This window comes from Eretmochelys imbricata, chromosome 15, assembly GCF_965152235.1.
Source record: "Eretmochelys imbricata isolate rEreImb1 chromosome 15, rEreImb1.hap1, whole genome shotgun sequence".
Classification (NCBI taxonomy): Eukaryota; Metazoa; Chordata; order Testudines; family Cheloniidae; genus Eretmochelys; species Eretmochelys imbricata.
In genome coordinates, this window is record NC_135586.1 from 20,412,936 (window position 1) to 20,433,787 (window position 20,852).

Below are 20,852 nucleotides of genomic sequence, written 5' to 3' on the forward strand. Positions count from 1 at the left end.
CATGGTGGTTGAATGAACATGTTTCACTGAATGATCCAAGGGTCTTTATTGGTAATGTGATGGGATCAGCAGACCCTGCTCTGGCATAGCAGGTCACTCAGGTTGCCTTCAGCCAGAAAACAAGTGCATTTTGTGAAAAAAATTGAGGTTTTGAAATATTTCATTCTGATGTGGAACCAAAAAGGGGAAAAAAAACCTCTCTCACCCGTACACACACCCCACCTCCTCCCACAGTGCTTAGGGCACTTACCTGGGATGTGAGACACCCAGTTCAAGCCCCTGCTCTGCCTGGTTCAGAGGTGCCCATATATTAAAAATATTTTTAAAATCCCATATATTGAAAAATATAATGGATTTTACAGGCGATGACATGGAAGTACGAAAACATCTCAGGAATCTCCCTCTGTTTTTCAGTGCATTTTATTTATTTAGATTTAGATATTGCACAACCCAGTAGCAGTCTAAGAGCTCAATCTTGTAATGAGATCTTGTAATGAGTTGCTGGCCGTTACCATCAAGCTGCCTCCAAACTTTAAATTACAACTGCCTCAGTATCTATCTGTCCAGATAGAAGATGGAGCAGTTGGCAACTGTCAAATACTTGGGAACATCACAGGCAGGACTGGGAGGGTGCTCAAAAGATGTGGATGCTCATAAAGCAGCAGTCTCTGCCATGTTACGGGCTCTTCAGTGTCTCTGTAGATGTTGGGACATCACACTTACTACAAAAGCTGTGGAACCACAGTTACACCATCTTCATGGTACGGAAGAGAAATGTGTATACCGAGGAAGGCTGAAGAGCAGAGGATTGACATTTCAATTCTTGTCATCTCCATTAGCTGCTCCACATTAAGTGGCAGGACAAGTTCAGTAATGAGGATATTTATAGGTGAACCACTAACTGCCTCCATCAGGCCTGGTGTAGTTGAGGCAGCTTTCTTGGTACAGACATATTATTCAGATGGAAGACCAATGTATTATGGAGCATGTTTACCAAGGAATGCCGCTACAAGTCCAGCAATCACGTGGCAAAAGCTTTGGTGGCACAAGACTGTCACCCGTGATGGACATAAACTGAATATCCAGCTTCACCACTTTAAAGAGCTCGCTGCAGATTAGTCTGGGTGGTGCTTGATCTACATCCCTTTGGGATTGTTTGCGATGATGACAATGCTACTAAGGTGATTTTACCTTTGTTTGTTTACAGTCAGTCTCCCCAGAAAGTGTTCACTCTGGTGTTGTCACAAGGGGATGATTCTTTTTTGCTAGAGCCAACCCGTGTCTCTGTTTTAGAGTCTCCACAGCACTCCAGTAGATCTAGTCACACAAAAACATTTTACGATGAAGAATTATTCTGTTAACATTTCTGTTGATACAGAGAGTGGAAAGGGCAGGCTGGTGTTACGTTACAAATTAGACAATTTAATGTATTCCTTTTCTCCCTTTTGAATTTTCATGGGCATTTCAAGACACTGCAACAGCTCTTCCTCCAGACATTTCAATTTTAAAAAGTTAGATTCAGTGATTTACAGTGTTTCATCACAAACACACTGGTTACAGCTTTTTTTTCTGGTTATTTCATGACAGCAGTTGGCAGAATAAAAAATTAATTGGATTTGTTATTCAGAGACTGACTTGTTCTCCATTTACAGTCCACTGCCTCTTTTGAAAGAACCATTTTTACACTGCAATGAAACACTTCATTTTATTTATAAAACAATTGTTTGGGTGGCTGTTGATACAGTTATGCATTCAAATCAGGTTCTTGTGTGTTTTAAAGTTTCCCTCCCTCCCCACCTCCCCGCAAACAGCCCCACTTTTCTTTTTTAAAATAGCTTCCTGGCTGTTTTCAGAATAATCAAACCTTTTGGTTGTCAGAGTCATTCTCTGAAAAGGGTCATATAATTACTTTATTATATTAGGGGTGTGAGGGCTTAATGCCGGAGGGACACATAGGATTTACCATACTTGATCTGACCATTGAACAAGCCCATCCAATCTGACACCCAGACTTTGCCATTTACAGGTACCCGCTAGCCAAAGGTGATAACATCTTGCAATATGCCCAGCCGTAGGGGCAATGATACGGGAGATATCTCTTTCTTAACTCCTTTGCAACTCTCTGAATGGTCTGGCCACCACTTAGAACTTATTTTGCTTGGCAAACATTAAGCAAAATGAGTAGCATCCCTGTTCTCTGTGCAAAGCACTGCTTAATAAGTGGTGCTTAATAAGTACATATGTAACTAGACACAAGAGCTATTTACAGCTGCATGCTACCAAACAGCCATCAGTGTTCATATCTGTATAATTAACCACAGAGCATTTGTACAAACTTTGATGCAGAATTTAGATACCCTATACTTCTCTTGTGTATGTAGTTGTACATTTGTAGCAACATGCTAAAATCTGCCAGCCTCTGTCGTACCAGTTAAGAGGATGGGGAAAAGCGTACATGGATTTAGTTAGCATTTTTATTTGTATTGCAGTACCACCTAGGAGTTGCAGTCATCCAGAACCCACAGTGCTAGACACTGTATGAACACACAACAAAAATGCAGTTCTCTGTCACATCCTAGGGACTGAGATAGAATTTTACAAGCAATCCATTCTACTGAAGATATCACAAACTGTATAAAAGGTTCTGCAAACCACTTGTACGCCGAATTTCTGTCTAGGCTAAGGGAGATGGAAGTGAAAGCTTTTTACAATGAAAAGGCTGAAATTTCAGTTAAACTCAGGATATATGATATGGATAGAAAAGTACTGGAAAGCTGTTCATTAAGGTAACAGTTCACTTACTGCCGAGAAGCTGCTTTGTATCAGTGATGATGCCTGAATTGGATCACTGGCTCTGCTATGACCATGAAGGAAGTAGCAGTTAAATCTAACTTCACTGGAGCATCTATTGTAACGTAAGGCTTGTATAGTTTATTAATGGAAGGCCAGCACTGAAAAATACAGATATTGATCTTGAAAACCCCAACATTTATATGAGGAGACATCTGGAAAGTTTGCATTTTAAACTATCCCCAGAGTCTGGTGATGGTCAGTTTGGACTTTGAGTTCAAGACACACTGCTATAAACTTAAAAGTCTAATGTGCTAGTGTAAACATTGGAATCACTGATTTGCTGTGCTCAGCGACTGGATTGCAGCTGTCTAGATCTTTCCTGTCAGAAACTTGTTAATGTTGTATAGTTTATTGAAAGTTCATCCAAACTGGGAGCCCTTAAAAAAGCGTTCTTCCCCTTGAATTACCCAGAATGCTCCATGACTGGGCCAAATAGCCAGCCAGAACTATTATTTCAGATTCCATTTTGTAGCTTTAGATATTGACATTGGGGTTACCATTGTTTCTTTGTTGCGTAGAATGGAATAAACCTCTGACCTTTTATTGTGGTACATGATGGGAGGAATTATTCCCCAAGTCCATTCTCTGGCCTCCTAGAGGGTGGTCAATTGCAGGATGTTAAGCTGTTTGGCTGAACCTGAACAAACTGCCACATGCAGTTTACTGAACTCATTCGTATCTAGATTTCCACAGGCTCGATGCTTTGCTCCATTTGCTGAGAATATTCTATCCTCCCTTTCCTCGTTCAGACAGGGAAATTGGCCACAACAGGGCCATTGTTAAAGGCTGAATGGTAGCATGTACTGCATCATCATATTCTTACAGCAAAAAGGCAAAGGAAATTGTTTCCTTTGAAACACTTCGTATCTGGAATTTGTTTGTGTGAAAGATGGCTCACCCCTGCCATTGTATGCGTCTTGAACAGGACTGCTGAATTCACACTCCTCTGCATTGTCTGCAAAAAATACACTGAGTAATGAATAAGACACAAATTTATTTTTCAACTACATTTCAGAGTTCCTACACAGCCCACTGTGCTCTGAGCGTGTGAATTTCAGCGTTCTGTACTGAGCAAGATGGATGGTTCTCTTTAAAACCTAACAGTTGCGGGGACTAAGCATATACTTCCTCATCACTACCTACCACTCCATGGAACAGGGCTCATTTCACCTATCCCAATCTTGATCGTTTTGTTTTAATCTCTCTCCCACTTATCCCTTTATTGTGGTGTCTACAGATAGAAAGGCAAGGCAAAGAAGACCTATTTATTTTGATTTAAATAATAAGACTTCTACACAAAGCTCTAGGTGCCCTGACATTAATACTACAACAAAACCCCATCAACATAAAAATAATTGTTCCAAAAAGAACACTAGCAGCCTGCCCTCTCCAAAAAAAAAAAAAAAAAAAAAAAAAAAAAAAAGAGAAAAGAAGCTCTTTTCCACTCTTTCATCATTCTGGGAAGCACACCCTTAACCATCTCCAAAAATCCTATTGAGCAGAAGTCTTCTGCATCATGCCTGGACCAAGGGGGATGAAGCATCAGAGTCCTCACTAAGCCCCCTCTCTTTTCTAATAAGGCAGGGACCCAGTTTTATCACCTCTCTAAAGCAGGTGGTGCAGTCATGCCCAGCCCAAGTCTTGCCATTATCTAGGGAAGAAAATCCTGAAGTTACTCCCTTAGGTCCTCCTGCTTGTCACAGGTTGTGGTCTATTAAACCTGCAAGTTCGTAATGACCTTAAAAGCATAAACACATTTTCATTCAGTGCCTAGTAGTGTGAGTGCGTTAATTGCTCAACTCAAATTACTCTACCAATGCTTTCATTGTGCAATGGTTATCAATAGGCTGTCAGAGCTAAGTGAATGCTACTCAGTTAAATAAAGTTGGACAAATTTCATCCGGTTTGCCAGCACTGCTCTCATTTTTACAGTACTCTGGGATCCAGCAGGTAATAGATCATTCAATGTCCTCCTTGTCACATTATCTGTGCTACCTTAATATAGAAAGCTTTGAAAAAGGAAGGAAGTCACATCTCTGTGAATAATGGTTTTAATTTTTGCTAGTTGTGATGCTGTCAGTCATTATTAGCCAATGCTGGTTTTGAAGGGAGATTGCAAACAGTGGGAATGTAATGTGATTAACAGATGTGTCCAGTGTTATTTTCTTTGCACAACGTGAGGTTGTAGCTGTCAATTTCTATCATTTTCTATTTTAAAAAGTCATCCAGTTCATATTCATGCAGATAGTGAAAGTGGGAGATGCAGCGGAGCACAGGCATATTCAGGTACGTATAAAGAGACTACAATGCATGAGCCTGCTGGCGATGTGATATGAAAGCACGGGGAGCATTTTAAGAGCATCACATACATTTCAGACATCTCTCATGTCTAACTACAGATACCTCCCAGACCACATGCTGTCATATCCTATTCCTAAACGTATCTGGAGAAGTTAGCTCTGGAAATGTTACATCATCAGCATATGAGGCTCTCTCAGCAACATTGGTTCAGGCAACTTTTGTCACATGTTGTGGGGGATCACGCATGTGACATTCATCTTTGCAATTAACTAGTTCCCCAAGTAGAAAAATACCTTTCCTCTACCAAAAAGTCAGGCAAAGTTCCCATAACCTTACCAGGGTATCATAGGCAATTCCAATTCTTTTCCTGCTGACAGCATTTGCAGAGTGGATATGAAGGTAATGGGGTAGAGATTCAGATGGCCATATTTCTTCCTTTGTGGGCTGGAGGAAAATACCTGGAACTACAAAAGTAAAATTTTCAACCTGGGAGTCAGATTTGATCACAAAATGAACATGGAGACCTAAGTCCCACAGAAGCCTTTATGGTGTATGTGAAATCTATGGTAGTCTTTAAAGAGACCCTACTTGGAGTCTTTAAATCAAGAGTGGATGCCTTTATAAAAGATGCTCTAATTCCCTTAGGTGTTTTTGAAAATCTCTCCTGATGGGTACTTTTCAAAACCACTTGCAGGCTGCAGTTAGTCAGGACTTCTCAAAGTGTTAAATCTGAAGGTCCCAAACCATGGGACTCTGAAGGCTGCCTGGTCATATGGGGTTGGCCTTCCTCTTTGTTTTAAGCTGCTGAAGCATTTTAAAAGACAGATGAAAATACTTTCCTAACGTTACTTTTCCATTTGAGTAACTGCTGCAATTATTACAGGGATGTTGTACCATCCCAACAGATGGGGAAGTGGTGTGTGCAATTGCAAGTGGAGAGAAGAGAGCCCACTCTGATGATGATCATAAGGATATCATCCTCACCACAGAAGAGTTGGAAATCTGTCTCTTGTGGGTGTGAGCCTGACACTCCTGCTACAATCGACTGAACTGGCTGCCTCTAGTTTAGCAAGTATGCCGACCGGTTTTACTTTGTGTACATAATGTCGTAAGTCATACAAGAGTGGTGCCCCTGAGGAACCTCTCAGCTCCCACCACTGCACTGCCAGATGGCATTGTCACTGCTGAGCATCCCATTCTATGAATCTGAGGGGACAGGAGGCTCCTCCACAGAGGGCTTGCAGCTGTGGAGTACTTATCCTTTCACTCTGTCAGAGCTCATGTGAGATTGGTTTCCAGGTGAAGCTAAGTGCCTATTTGCCTTTTATCTTCTCCTGAGGGGGGAGGTATTTACTGGAGGTGGGCTGCAGGACTGTAGCGAGTGTGCGTGCATGTGTACTTTATACATGTCATCAGACTTACTGGGGTCATAACGCTCTTTGAGAATTACTGGGTTTTGTTATGTTTATGGTCGGGCACTCAAAGTTCTGTGGGCAATGAGCACTTGATTAAAAAAGGATTATCATTACTACAGCTTTTTGGCTGAAATCATAAATTACTTCATCTGCTCTGCTCAAAACAGAAAGGCCCCATCTTTTTTCAGCCTGTCACACTACATCCTGAAGAGGAAAAAATGTTACCTTGTTAAGCCTTTATCACAAATCAGCAGCCAATGGGGATGGCCATTTCATCAGACACCTTTCTTGTAGTGGGTCACCATGACAATGTTTTATTTCTTGAGGAGGTTCCTATGCTTGGCCCCATTTCCATGTCTAACACCTAACTTATAGCAAGGGCAGTTGGTATGAGCAAAATTAAAGGGGTATGGGTTATATCTCTGATGGACAGCAATGCAATCACTGAAAATAACAGCATGCACCAAAGATGCAGAAAATGTCAGCAGTGCTGTGAACAACAAACTTGGATTTTTAAAAAAATATATATGAAATCCAAAATCTGGCCTGTCACCATGTGATGAAATAAAAGGAAATGCAGGATTTTTTCCCCTTAGGAATATGTTCTGAGGCATTACAAGAAGAGAGACTGCAAAGACGACTGGATCAGGCCTGGCTTTAGAAATGCAAGGACCAGGTATCACTGGTCTGCCCATTCAGTATGTGGTAAGTAGGTAAGTCAACACCTGCCTGCCTATTGCCCTGTCACAACAACTGGGATTTTAGTGACCTCACTGGGTTGCTGTGCAGATTGATTATTGTTTGTTACACTATATAAAAGTCAAGTATTATCATGAAATGACTGACTTTCCTCTCTAGATAACTGTAGTTTAAACGTGGCTTAGGTCTAAAGAGAAAAATGAATTTGACAGCATCAGTCTAGCTCTCCGATGACATTTCTCCACAGCATGTTTCCCGAGCAAACTGTGTCAGAGGCCCAGGATTAGCAGAGTAGTAGGTCAGTGTTAAAGTGGATTGGCAGAGCTGTGTGTGTTTGTGTAGCACCTGTCACTCTGCACATGTGAAGGACTCACACATGTCAACAGGCATTCTTTTTCACGCAAAAGCATGAAATGAGGTCCTTGGGACTTTACAAGATCATTGGAGGGTAAATGAGGATTTGTTACAACCAGCAGGACTAAATTGAAGCTTGCTTCAAGAATATACAAAATCCAGCAGAGCACTTTTTCACCTAAATTTAATCTCCAGTGTTTATCCATGGTAAGGGAAATTAAGATGAGATCAAAGGTATAAGTTGTTTTATATTATATGCCTTACCAGGCATTCTTTCGTGGTTGTATTTACGGATAGAATAGTGCAGGCACAATACCATGAAAGCTGGTTGCAGGAAGAGGGAGTGCCTTCTAGAAGATCTAATTAGTGGGCAAGCACATATTCACTTTCAACCAACTGTTCCAAACATTGCACTCAGCTGCAGTTCTGGTGATGAAAGGAGCTGGCTGGAGGCAAAACAAAATATGCAGAAAGTGCTAGCAGTTAAGTCGCACTAGAAAAATAATTCAACCAAAAAACCTGAGAGTGTTCACATCTTAGGGCTGTATTTTGGAGGAGGATTTCAAACAAAGTCTTAAAAGATTATAGCCAAATTAGCTTATGAGCTGAAAATAACTGGTATTTGAGTAGTGTGCCTTCACAGCCCATGCTTCCAGGTCAGGAGGCAAAGAAAACTAGAACGGAAGTGGGTCGATTTGCCCTTATATAATAAATTTGATTGATTTATCTTTCACTTCCTTGCTTCTTAGTAGATGGGGTCATACTCTGTCCATAATTGCTGTGCGGGGTGGGATAGGAGAAGAAACATGCAAGACAAACTCATCTTGACTGGGATGTGTCCTTGTGAGTCAGTTCAATAGCGAGTTAAAGAGACTTTGCTACAGAATTTCTACATAGGTGATAATAGGGATGTTCTAAATTCAACAAAATATCCAGCCTTAGGGATTCAGAAAGCAGAAGAGGATTAGCAGTGTCCTTTCTCCCCTCCATGCATCCCAAATGCATAATGAATGCTGAACTGTAATAATTTGTGTTGCCTTATTGACAAACTGTGAGAGAACAGTGCTCAATACTCCCTGGGTACATAAAGTCGCAGCAATGGGAACTGGGATTTATAATCTCAAGAATAATTGACATCTAACAAAATATGTTATGCTACAAAGCGTTTGAGCATGACAACGGATGGGAAATTATGATCAATGTCAACAGAATGCAAATAGACCTCAATAGCTGACAGCTCCTTGACAGAGCAATAGTTCTATTCAATATCAGTATGAATTCAGTATTAATTTGATGGAGGCTGACCTAAAAGTGGAAGTTAGGACACCCAGCAACTGTTCAGCAGAGGCAACAAAATGATATCTCTAGATATAATGAAGACCTGCTCCCACAATAGATTTTGCCTTTTTCAGAGGCTGTACATGAGATGGCTGATGGATCATTAAGATATTTAATATGCTGAAAGGAAAAGACCTCTGGGACATACACAAGTTATTATGGAGCCACATTCTAGGCCGTACTAAAGCAGCTAATGAGTATGTTCAGCAGAGAAGTCGAAGTTCAGTCCTTTCTTCAGAATTGCTGTGACTCAAAGGTTTCTGAAGGACATTCATCATTGGGGTCAAAAGGGTGCGACTCAACTGCCTGCTGATAAACTAGGACAATATATCTTCCACATGATAAAGGCAACATGGGCAAGCCAAGAATGCAAACAGCTTTTAGAAGCTCCCTTTGCTTCTTTTATTACTGTTTTTATAATTCCATCCATTATTTAGAAAACAGAAAATCTGCAATGCCTAAAAATAAGTGAGTCTGCAAAAGATGTGGCAGTTCACACTGAGCCAGGAGATGGATTTAAGTGACCCTCCACTTCGTATTCATCAAAACTGAGGGATTTGACTCATCACACAGCATAAAAGGACTGATCTGAAGCTGCAACAGATATAATGATCTGAGACTGCAGACTACTGACAGCAAAATTAAAAGCTATGTGGAAAACAACAGAAGGATACAACAATCCTAGGTGAAGAAGCACAGACACTGAATTCATAACCAACTGCATGAAGAACTTGAATTAGGTAGAGAACAGGTGGATGAAAGACTCATGTTCTGCTCCGAGCAATAGGAAACAAATGGCTATTACCTGACAAGCAAGACTTGGGACAAAACTGGTCAGTGCATGAAAAAGCCCTCATCTCCCACCATGCTTTAATGTAGGTTTGGATCCAGTCCTCCTTCCATTGAAGTCAATATAAGTTTTGTTAGACTTCAGTGGAAGCAAGGTTTGACCCTTTGCAAGTGGTAGAACTAATGACTATTAGGTCTGAGACCCTTACATCATCGGGGCACTTATCGAATGAGGGATAAGTAAAGAAGTCAGAAACAAGCCCTCTTTATAACTGAAGTTCACTGCAACATGCATGTATCTATTTTTAGCATTTTTGTTTTTATCCTCAAAATATTTGTAATCTAATACTCATGAAACAGCGAGACAAAAAAGACAGGCTTCAGGTACATTATTGGCAATGAGACCTCTGTCAATGGACCTTAACTCTGAAGGACAACAACAATATCCTGAGTTACTCTCAAACAGTGTCAACGTGTATGGTGGGTTAGTCACCGATACAGATAGGGACTATGGCAAAGTGCACACACATAAATGCCCACTGCCCCCACCTTGGTTACACATTCCATTTGAGATGCCAGACACAAAAATTTACATTACTTGTTAAACCTAAGGTTACGCATTATACTTCGAGCAGGTACACGAAGACTGTAAAAACAAATAGTATCGATTTCTAAATGGGAGCACGTATACAGAAATTATGCTGTCAAGCACTTTTTTCATTTAATACTATGAAATTTTCCACTTACAAACAAATCATTTGGTAAGTAGAAAAAAAACAAATCTCATTTTTTTATTCCTGGAGAACACAACTACCCCTTGGGACAGTTGTTAAATGTGAACAAGCCACAGTAAACACTAAAAATACTGTGTGAAAATGCAGTTTAACGTTACATTTTCCTGGAGCTAACACTCCGTCTCATTCGCCTTGGACAAACTGAAGGGGGAAAAAAAAAAAAAGATTTTGTTACAGGGAAAGAAAAATGTTTTAAGAAGATATTAAGCAACAAAATTTTTAAAGAGAATAAATCGATAAAGCAGCCACAAAACAGGCCAACCTATTTTATTGCAGAGTTGGGCTTTTTTCTTTTTTTATTTTATGACAAAATTGGCATTCAACCTGTCACTTATTTTATCATAAAATTGTAGTAAGGGTTTTGACTCCAGTTGGGAGGAGAAATATAAATTCCCATAAATTTTTACACTGCACAGCTGTCTACAGCAAGTGAGTAAAATCTATGCTGCATCCCCATTCATAGAATAGAACCTCAGGGTTGGAAGGGACCTCAGCACGGCATCTAGTCCAACCCCCTGCTCAAAGCAGGGCCAATCCCCAATTTTTTTTGCCCCAGACCTCCAAATGGCCCCCTCAAGGACTGAACTCACAACCCTGGGTTTCGCGGCCAATGCTCAAACCACTGAGTTATCCCTCCCCTTCATTTTATATATATTATTTTAAATTATTTTTATACATATATTTATTTTCCTTTACATATTGAGACATGTAAACAAAAAAAAAAATCAAAACCTTTTATTCTATGTACTGAACCCCCCTTTTCTTGTGCCAGAACAAACCATTAAATTTTATGAGAACTAGATAGAGTGAAAGGATGGATGCAATTGATATATGTTACCTATTAGATGATTCAGTTTCATTGTACTTTAGGTAACCAATAAAAGATCTCAGTGCCCCAGGTATGGTGCTGTACATTGCTCAGAGAACCCTTAGCTCTGCCAATTATCATTGGTTAAATATAAGTTAAATAGAAACATACCCAAGCTACTATTGCTTGTGAAAAGTCTAAACTACATATGAGAAACATTACTGTTTTCTCTCACTTCAAGTAAAAATTACAGAAAGCAGGAAGGCAGCTGAAGCCAACTTGATCACCAAGTTTGGGATTTTATCTGTCTGTTTTTCTCTTCTCTCCCCTTTCCAAAAAAAAAAAAAAAAAAAAAAAAAGAAAGTGCTGCTGAGTTGGAGCTACCAACCCTTGTGGTTCTTTGTAGTCAACACAGCTCCCCTTGAAGAAAAACTTTGCCATGTGAGTGGCGTGTGCCATCTAACAAAGCCCTAAGGACCCATTCTCTTCCTCCCTTTCCACCCACAGCTCTATACCTCCTAATTTGAAGGCCATGCATTACAACTACCAGCCTTCTGGCTACTAGCCAGACAGCAGTCCCTCAGTAGGCATTCAAACCCTATTTCTTAAAGGATCAGACCATTTCCTATTAGGCCAACCTTAGAATAAACACTATTTTAAAACCTCAAATGATCATGGGTCAAGAGAGAAGCAAGGCTCGACAAGGAACAGAACAGCAAGCATCTTTCACACAGAAAGGGAATTTATGGAAATCAGATGGATCTGCATTATGCAGAGAGTCAGGCACGATGTGCCATCAAGACACATTCGCTGGGAAGGGTTTATGTCTAAGACAGAAGTTGTGGGTGATATTTTACTTGATCTACTTATTTTTTATTTTAAAAGATAATACTCTGCAAGGACCAAAGAAGCCAGAGTAATGATAAAGGTACAAGGGCTTGCCTGAAATTTAGGAAGCATTAAGCCTTGACTCGACTCAGCACCACTTAAAAAAAGAAAAAGCAGCAAAGCATTTTAAACTCGAGGACAGATTTTCTATTCAGCATTCATTTTTATGACATGAGATGCAGCTAGACAAGTCACCACACAAGTGATGCAACACAAAAAGACATGCTGGCCAAATAGAGAATGAGCTATCTCCAATCACGTATTCAGGTACTACTCATTGAGAAGAACTCGTCCCACTTCACTGTAAGGACTGGCTGAATTAGAAAATCTCCTTAGAAGCAAGAAAATCAAACAAAAGGACAATCTTTCCACCTTCCTTGCTGAACTCTAATAACTCTTGTGGCAATTTCGGAGTCAAACATATGACTTGCTGTATGTGAATAAGATCCCTGTTCCTCATGACTGCTATAAACCAACCTGACAACCAACATGTTTGGTAGTGCAGCCAAGCTCTCAAGAAATGGACATTTAGTGCCAATAGCCTTGGCAACTATTGTCACATCTGCCACCATTCTGGCTTTCCTGGACAAAATTATCAAGGATGTGGGTGGTAGCATCCAAACTCCAACATTATTAGACCTTTGGCCAACATGCTAGCAACATGTTTCACTTGTTTTTAGATCCATTTGAAGGCCCTGGTTCTAATCTTTGAAATCCTTATAGCTATTTTGGAGACTACCTCTCCCATTACACATACTCTGAGGTAGCTGAACTCAACGGGATGTTGCAGTTGATGGAATAAAACTTTCAGGAGTTGATTGTTTTCAGAAGAGGGTGTCCAGTTGTGGAATTCCTTATTTAGCGTATGTATAATTCACTTGTGTGGTGCTAATCGGCCTTACATTATGGAAATCAAAATCACCCCCAGCCTGACTGTTTGAATGAATGGGGTTTCACAGTGTACTCTCATACATCCTTCTCTAATGAATGCTCAAAAATATCCTCGCATTGTTAGCACACTAGAACCACCACTACTGTAATTAAAACATTTTCAGAAAGCATTGAGTCCTCCATCCCTTTCACAATCAGGTCCCTTTAAAGGTGCCTCTCACTAAACGCCTAAAGATTGAGGCATCCAAAACACTAGTTTCTCAACAATCTTGGCTGACATATTTCTCCTAACACGCACAACTCTCTTTAAATATTTCCTTTTAAAAAAAATGGCAGCCCATCACAGATCTGTCTTACCCCTTTCCAACATCAGCTCTGACTAAATAAAATGAAATAGTGGAGATAAAAAGCCAATGTCCAAAAAGCTTCATTAAAATATTATCTTCAGCATACTTATTGCAGGAAAAATACTTCATCTTCTGCCTGCCAGGACTATGCTTGCTCTAAATATCATTTTTAGTCCAAAGACTTGTCCCCCTCCTCTACACTTAACCCCTTTAATTCAGAGCTTACAGCAACCAATTTTAGAGGTTTATGTAACTCAGCAACTGTAAAACTATATAGTTCAGCCTTGGAAAAAGACGACAATCTTAATTGATCTACTTTTCAATTATTGCTTTTTTGCAGTCACTTTCAACCTAGCTTTCGGACCATTTTAACTCTATTTAAAAATGATTTAAACAATCTCATTGAACTACATAGAAGGCATTATAAATGAACTTGTAATTATATCAATTTCACAAGCCTTCAAAAAAGCATAATTGGCATTTGTTATTAGCAGTTTATAAAGGCAAGATAGCATCTTCCCTAACTTTCAAAATTATTTTTCTTAACAGCATGAAAATTTTTATATTCGGCAAGAGCCCTGGATCTCTGGAGAACATAAGTCTGTTGAATAATCTTTAAAAACTTACTAGAGAACACTGCATGCTAAGGAAATGCAGGTTGCTTCCCTGTAACTGGAGGTTTTTCGAGATGAACTTCCGCATATTGACATTTGTGGGATCAAGACGCCTACGCCACAAGCTTCTGGAACCTTCTGGAAAGTGGTGTCCATTGTGCCCACTCACCCTCCTTCCCCTTCCCATCCTGGAGGGTTCTGGTGTATGAATTTAGATGGAGTGTATGTGCCCAGAGAGTAAAAGATGTTAACATGACTGCGTCATTGTCCAACATTAAGCAGTTTTAAACAAGGGTCAGGGTCAAGAAACCTCAACCTACTTAATAACATGGCAAACACACCATTAAATACCTTTTTAACCTTTTACTAAACATACAAAAAAGGAAAAACAGTCAAAGCATTTGAAATGTAAAGTATCAAGTAATGTTTTAATTTTAACAACATCCCTTGCTCCCCCTTTCCTGGAGTTTTTAAGAAGGGAAAAATACCCTTTGTATGACAGTCTCTAACATGGCATTAAAGATGGCAATAACTGTCCTTTGGGGGGCGGGGGTGGGGGAGAGAAGTTAGCTGAGATGGGTTGGAGCCGTCGATATTGCTGTTAAAAGCCCAATCCCATTTCCTAGAAGACAAAACAAGACCAACAAGGGAAAGAAAAGAACAGCAAAGACAGAAAATGAAGCTTCTGTCTCTGGCGTTGACTCTCACTTACAATCCCAAAAAGAAAAGGAGTCCTTGTGGCACCTTAGAGACTAACCAATTTATTTGAGCATGAGCTTTCGTGAGCTACAGCTCACTTCATCGGATGCATACCGTGGAAACTGCAGCAGACTTTATATCCACACAGAGATCATAAAACAATACCTCCTCCCACCCCACTGTCCTGCTGGTAATAGCTTATCTAAAGTGAGCATCAAGTTGGGCCATTTCCAGCACAAATCCAGGTTTTCTCACCCTCCACCCCCCCCCACACAAACTCACTCTCCTGCTGGTAATAGCCTATCCAAAGTGACAACTCTCTACACAATGTGCATGATAATCAAGGTGGGCCATTTCCTGCACAAATCCAGGTTCTCTCACCCCCTCACCCCCCTCCAAAAAACACACACACAAACTCACTATCCTGCTGGTAACTCTGAAACTTACAATCCCACTGCTTGAGAAACAGAGGCATAGCTCAGGATTTTATCACCACCCTGAAACCTGGCAAACTTGTACCAGCATCAGGCTGCTTAGGGCACTGACATTTTAATGAAAGGGTTTCACAAGTTGTTAAAGTTTGGGAACCAGTGGGTTAGACATCAGTAAAAACTCCTAACTGTAAGAGTAGTTAAGCACTATAACAACTTACCTCTGCCAAAGACATTTGATTGTCATCTCCATTTCAACTTCTGATACACAGATTGACATCCTTTCATCCATTCAGCTGCCTCTTTCTGGTCACAGGCTTACAACAGTTTTGCAAAATATGCAGTCTTCTCTAATTACACAGAAGGCAAAAGAAGAGGGAAAGAAAAGAAGAAATAAGCTGGGGAAGGAAAAGGGCACATGGTGGGTGGATAGAGAGATGGGAGGAGGGGGAGAGACATCTCACATGACAGGCGATGTTTAAGATTCAGCCAGAGCTGGCAGTATTAGCTGGGTCCTTCTCTCTGGCCTGGACTGGTCAGGACATCTTTCAGAATTAAGACAAAGATCCAGGGTCTCAGGAGATGATGGGGGTGGCAGCCAAGATCATGACGCTTGCTCCCATGGCCAATATTTCTCCCCAAAGTCTTTCTTTAAAAAGACTCCAAAAAGTGGTGATAGGTGAAATAGCCCATCCGCTCATTATTTTGTCCATCAATTAGGCCTAATATCTGAAATGCCAATTTTGGTTTGTTAGTCCTCAACTCCTTTGGTTTATCAGGCATGGTTTTAAACACAGTCCTTGAGTTATATCAGTAGGCCTTTTTCTTTGGACTAATTCAGTCCCCCTTTCCCATCAATGTTTGTTATAGGTTATTGTGACATCTTGTGAACTTTCACTTACTTTTTACTGCTGAGCTCACAATTATGGTAAATGTGTAGCATCAATTGTTACAACACTTCCAAGGATATAAAAGAGAAAGTGGCCCCTACGACCCCTCAGTTCCTTCCACTAACTGAAGAATTCCTAACCTGAGACTCTGAAGTGGGGAAGGTGGACAGGGAGTGTAAACATGCAGAGGTTCATCTCAAAGAACTTTGTTTACAGATATATTTTAATGTTTTCCTTTGAATGGCCTTTGCATATTTCTACTTGTGGGAGTTTAATTGTGGGAATTTAATTAGTACAACTCCCAAAGAGATAGACTGAGAAGTTCTAGGTAAATAAGGACAGAACTCTGAAAAGAAGCATTGGCTCTGGATGCCAGGTCATGACTGAACGAAGGCAACTAAAAGTCTCATTCTCCCCAAATCAAATTTTAACAAGGAAGAATTTTTGCTAAAACCATATAGTTATCGTAACAGTACCACAATAATGCAATGAAGATAGCATGAGGGGATGCCACAGAACCTGAACGAGGAGTGACATTTCCAGGCAGCTGACCCTGTTGGGTCATAGTTGTAAAACATATAGTGCATTTTACATAGATAACCTTTAGACCATGACTGATTGACTCCTCTTGCATTAGCTCCATTGCTCCAAGAGCTTGGGGAAACTTATAGATATGCTTCAGACCCATATAGATATTCAAGCAAAAATTCAAAAATGCTAGTGAGGCTCAGGGACATTCAGACAGGCTACTGGCCTGAAAGAGATGAAAATCAAGGGATCTTAGACAGTTGGGAGGCAGATACAGACAAGACCACCTGTTCTGTAAAAATGTAACTTAAAAGGAAATAGTCATTAGGCTTGTATCTCAGCCAGCATGGATTCACCAAGGGAAGGTCATGCCTGACTAATCTAATCGCCTTTTATCATGAGATTACTGGTTCTGTGGATGAAGGGAAAGCAGTGGATGTATTGTTTCTTGACTTTAGCAAAGCTTTTGACACGGTCTCCCCAGTATTCTTGTCAGCAAGTTAAGGAAGTATGGGCTGGATGAATGCACTATAGGGTGGGTAGAAAGCTGGCTAGATTGTCGGGCTCAACGGGTAGTGATCAATGGCTCCATGTCTAGTTGGCAGCCGGTGTCAAGTGGAGTGCCCCAGGGGTCAGTCCTGGGGCCAGTTTTGTTCAATATCTTCATAAATGATCTGGAGGATGGTGTGGATTGCACTCTCAGCAAATTTGCGGACGATACTAAACTGGGAGGAGTGGTAGATATGCTGGAGGGGAGGGATAGGATACAGAAGGACCTAGACAAATTGGAGGATTGGGCCAAAAGAAATCTGATGAGGTTCAATAAGGATAAGTGCAGGGTCCTGCACTTAGGATGGAAGAATCCAATGCACCGCTACAGACTAGGGACCGAATGGCTAGGCAGCAGTTCTGCGGAAAAGGACCTAGGGGTGACAGTGGACGAGAAGCTGGATATGAGTCAGCAGTGTGCCCTTGTTGCCAAGAAGGCCAATGGCATTTTGGGATGTATAAGTAGGGGCATAGCGAGCAGATCGAGGGACGTGATCGTCCCCCTCTATTCGACATTGGTGAGGCCTCATCTGGAGTACTGTGTCCAGTTTTGGGCCCCACACTACAAGAAGGATGTGGATAAATTGGAGAGAGTCCAGCGAAGGGCAACAAAAATGATTAGGGGTCTAGAACACATGACTTATGAGGAGAGGCTGAGGGAGCTGGGATTGTTTAGCCTGCAGAAGAGAAGAATGAGGGGGGATTTGATAGCTGCTTTCAACTACCTGAAAGGGGGTTCCAAAGACGATGGCTCTAGACTGTTCTCAATGGTAGCAGATGACAGAACGAGGAGTAATGGCCTCAAGTTGCAGTGGGGGAGGTTTAGATTGGATATTAGGAAAAACTTTTTCACTAAGAGGGTGGTGAAACACTGGAATGCGTTGCCTAGGGAGGTGGTGGAATCTCCTTCCTTGGAAGTTTTTAAGGTCAGGCTTGACAAAGCCCTGGCTGGGATGATTTAACTGGGAATTGGTCCTGCTTCGAGCAGGGGGTTGGACTAGATGACCTTCAGGGGTCCCTTCCAACCCTGATATTCTATGATTCTATGATTCAGTAAATCTCTAAGCTATCAAGAATGGCATCTTCCTAGAGATATAGTACAGAGAACAACCTGACCAATGTTTAATAGAAGCCTATGAGCTTGATGTGGATAAAAATTACAATCCCTTAGGTTCATGCGAGAAGGGAACACCCCTAGAGCGTGACCAATGCACCTATTCTGCCGTATTGGCAGTACATCTCAAGTGTTACACTCGTGAATTTGGTCTATTTTTTTTAAACTCTCAAACAAAAGTAACTACCCCCAAACACTTTAGTTACACAGAGCAATCCTGTCATTCATAAGGTGCAGAAAGGATGTCAATCTGAATATCAGAAGTTGGAACAGAGATGACCATCAAATGTCTTTGGCAGAGGTAAATTGTTACAGTGCCTAACTACTCTTACAGTTAGGAGTTTTTACTAATGTCTAACCCAGTGGTTCCCAAACTTTAACAACTTGCGAACCCCTTTCATTAAAATGTCAAGTTTTCCGAACCCCCTCCTAAAAATGAATATTTCCAGGGATTTTCTCCTTTACCTGAGTATAAATTATAAAAGCAGTGATCTTGGAAATATAAAATTTGTTTTTAATGACATGCTTATTACACACTATTATTATTATGTATCATTCCAGTATTTTTATTACATTAATAAAACAGCAACACCCTTCTAAGATCTCACTTTTGTAACATGTATCACTTTGAATAAGCCTGTTATATGACAAGGCTCCTATGTTTCATCAAGGAGTATCAGATGTGAAACAGCATGAAGGTTTTTAAGAAGCCAACTCAGAGTTCCTCCTGCACAAGCATTCAGGCCTTGAGCAGTCCAGGCAAACAACGCAGGTTACAACCAAGCTTAAACTTGTTCTTCATAATAATTTTAAAAACAAATACTAGTTACCTATTTAATTTTAAAAACAGAAAAAAATATCCACCTCCCTTTCTATTTCGTATAAGGAGTCTTGAAGTTTAAATCTCCTCAGTGTGATAGATATGCTTGCTTTGATCTGCTTAGCTCTTGGAAGTCCAGGGGATCCAGGCTGCAGGCCCCATGCTGCCTGGGGTCCCTAGAGACAGCTCTGTTCACCATTAGGGAATTTTTTCCCCGAGAACACCGTAACATTTTGTGAACCCCAGTTTGGGAACCACTGGTCTAACCTAAATCTCCCTTAAATTGCAGCAAAAGAGATTTAGGATCTAATGAGGGATCCAAGGAAATCCGTGGTAAGGTAAGGATGGGCACCCCTCTTTGTTTGTACTACTCGTACAGGGTTGCTACCCAAGTCGCTACCCAAACCTAGACATTGCATACTACATGGTGGACTGAGACCTGGACCTGAAAAGTTTGGAGCTAGTTATAATTAGAGACAGGTAGCCCACAGTGTCAATAAAATTAGCTCCTATGAGAGGAGTCACCTGGATCTGTCAGTGTATTTTTGATGTTGGATATTAGAATGGTTCTCAGTCCCACATATACAGTTCTAAATCTAAATAGGACCGTCAGCACTCTATTCTCTGAAGAACCTTAGCAATGTGCCTTTAATTCCCTGAAGAAACAGCAACCCTTGAATGCAAAAGCAAAAAAGAGGCTCTGAAGTCAATAGGCAGGACTTTCTGAAGCAGACTGATTCTATGACACAGGAACCTGTTTTTCCTATGGAGGCTGCATAGCAGAGAAATCTTTGGGTCCATGAGATCTCAGAACTGATAGAACTGTGGTGAGTATATGACCCTCAAATCCTAAGGGAGCCTCTGATCCAAGCACCAGTTCTCAGCAGCTGTATTCTCGTAAACCTGGTCCGGGGCAGCTGAATTTCTACTAGACTTACCCATCATGGACTTGCTGGAAACCCAAGAGAACCGGAAAATGTCCTACCCAGAACTAAGGGAACTGACAATTTCAGAACCAAGTAAACTGGTATCCAAGACTTCAGACAGTATGGGGCATGGTACTTCAGTCTGCATTACAGGAGTGTAAATTTTAATCCATACCAATTAGCCTGCTTGGACCCTGCAGGCGTGCACTAAAAGTTCCCTAGGAGCATTAATGTAGTACTGTTTGAAACTGGACTTACAAGAGTCTAAGAAGGGATCTAGACCTTTCTTTTTGCCTAGAAGGAAGGGCCAGACAGATGGGGCACCAGAAGGGGAAAATCCCTCTCCCAGACAAACAGGGCATCTGACAATGGCCACAGAGGAAGCACAACATTAAAACTCTGCACTGTAACAGAATCTAGCATTCCAGGTCTGATCAGAAGCTTTTAACGTACTCTCCCTTATCCGTGTTGTGAGGACTGCCACAGAGGATCTACTTCCTAACGCTGCTATGTTGGGCATAGAACCAGAAAGGCAAACAATTCTGCAAAGATTCTGGAACTTGCAGTAGCGGACCACACCAACCTGGGTAGATTCAGGGGGGAGGTCTCAGTGATAAAGAATCACTAGACAAATTGCTCACAGAGATATCAGATCCTCACGATGTCTGGATCCTGGGCAAACGGATTCATTCTTGGCAGTCCTTCAAGTTTGGCTGTTGAATCTGAACTCAAGCGATGACCCTGGATTCATGTTCACCTGCTAGATCCAAATGCAGGATTGCTCTTGGCTCTGAATGCAGATCC

At 41.0% G+C, this 20,852-nt stretch overlaps 1 long non-coding RNA gene across 1 annotated transcript; it reads right to left on the reverse strand.

Annotated features, from left to right (window-relative positions):
- Nucleotides 1–601: 601 nt before the first annotated feature.
- LOC144275776 (uncharacterized) lies at nt 602–5,620 on the reverse strand. The gene is made up of 3 exons (XR_013348103.1): nt 5,491–5,620; nt 3,752–3,808; nt 602–1,317 (listed from the first exon to the last, which is right to left on the reverse strand). It is a non-coding gene; the product is annotated as an uncharacterized LOC144275776 (long non-coding RNA).
- Nucleotides 5,621–20,852: the final 15,232 nt, after the last annotated feature.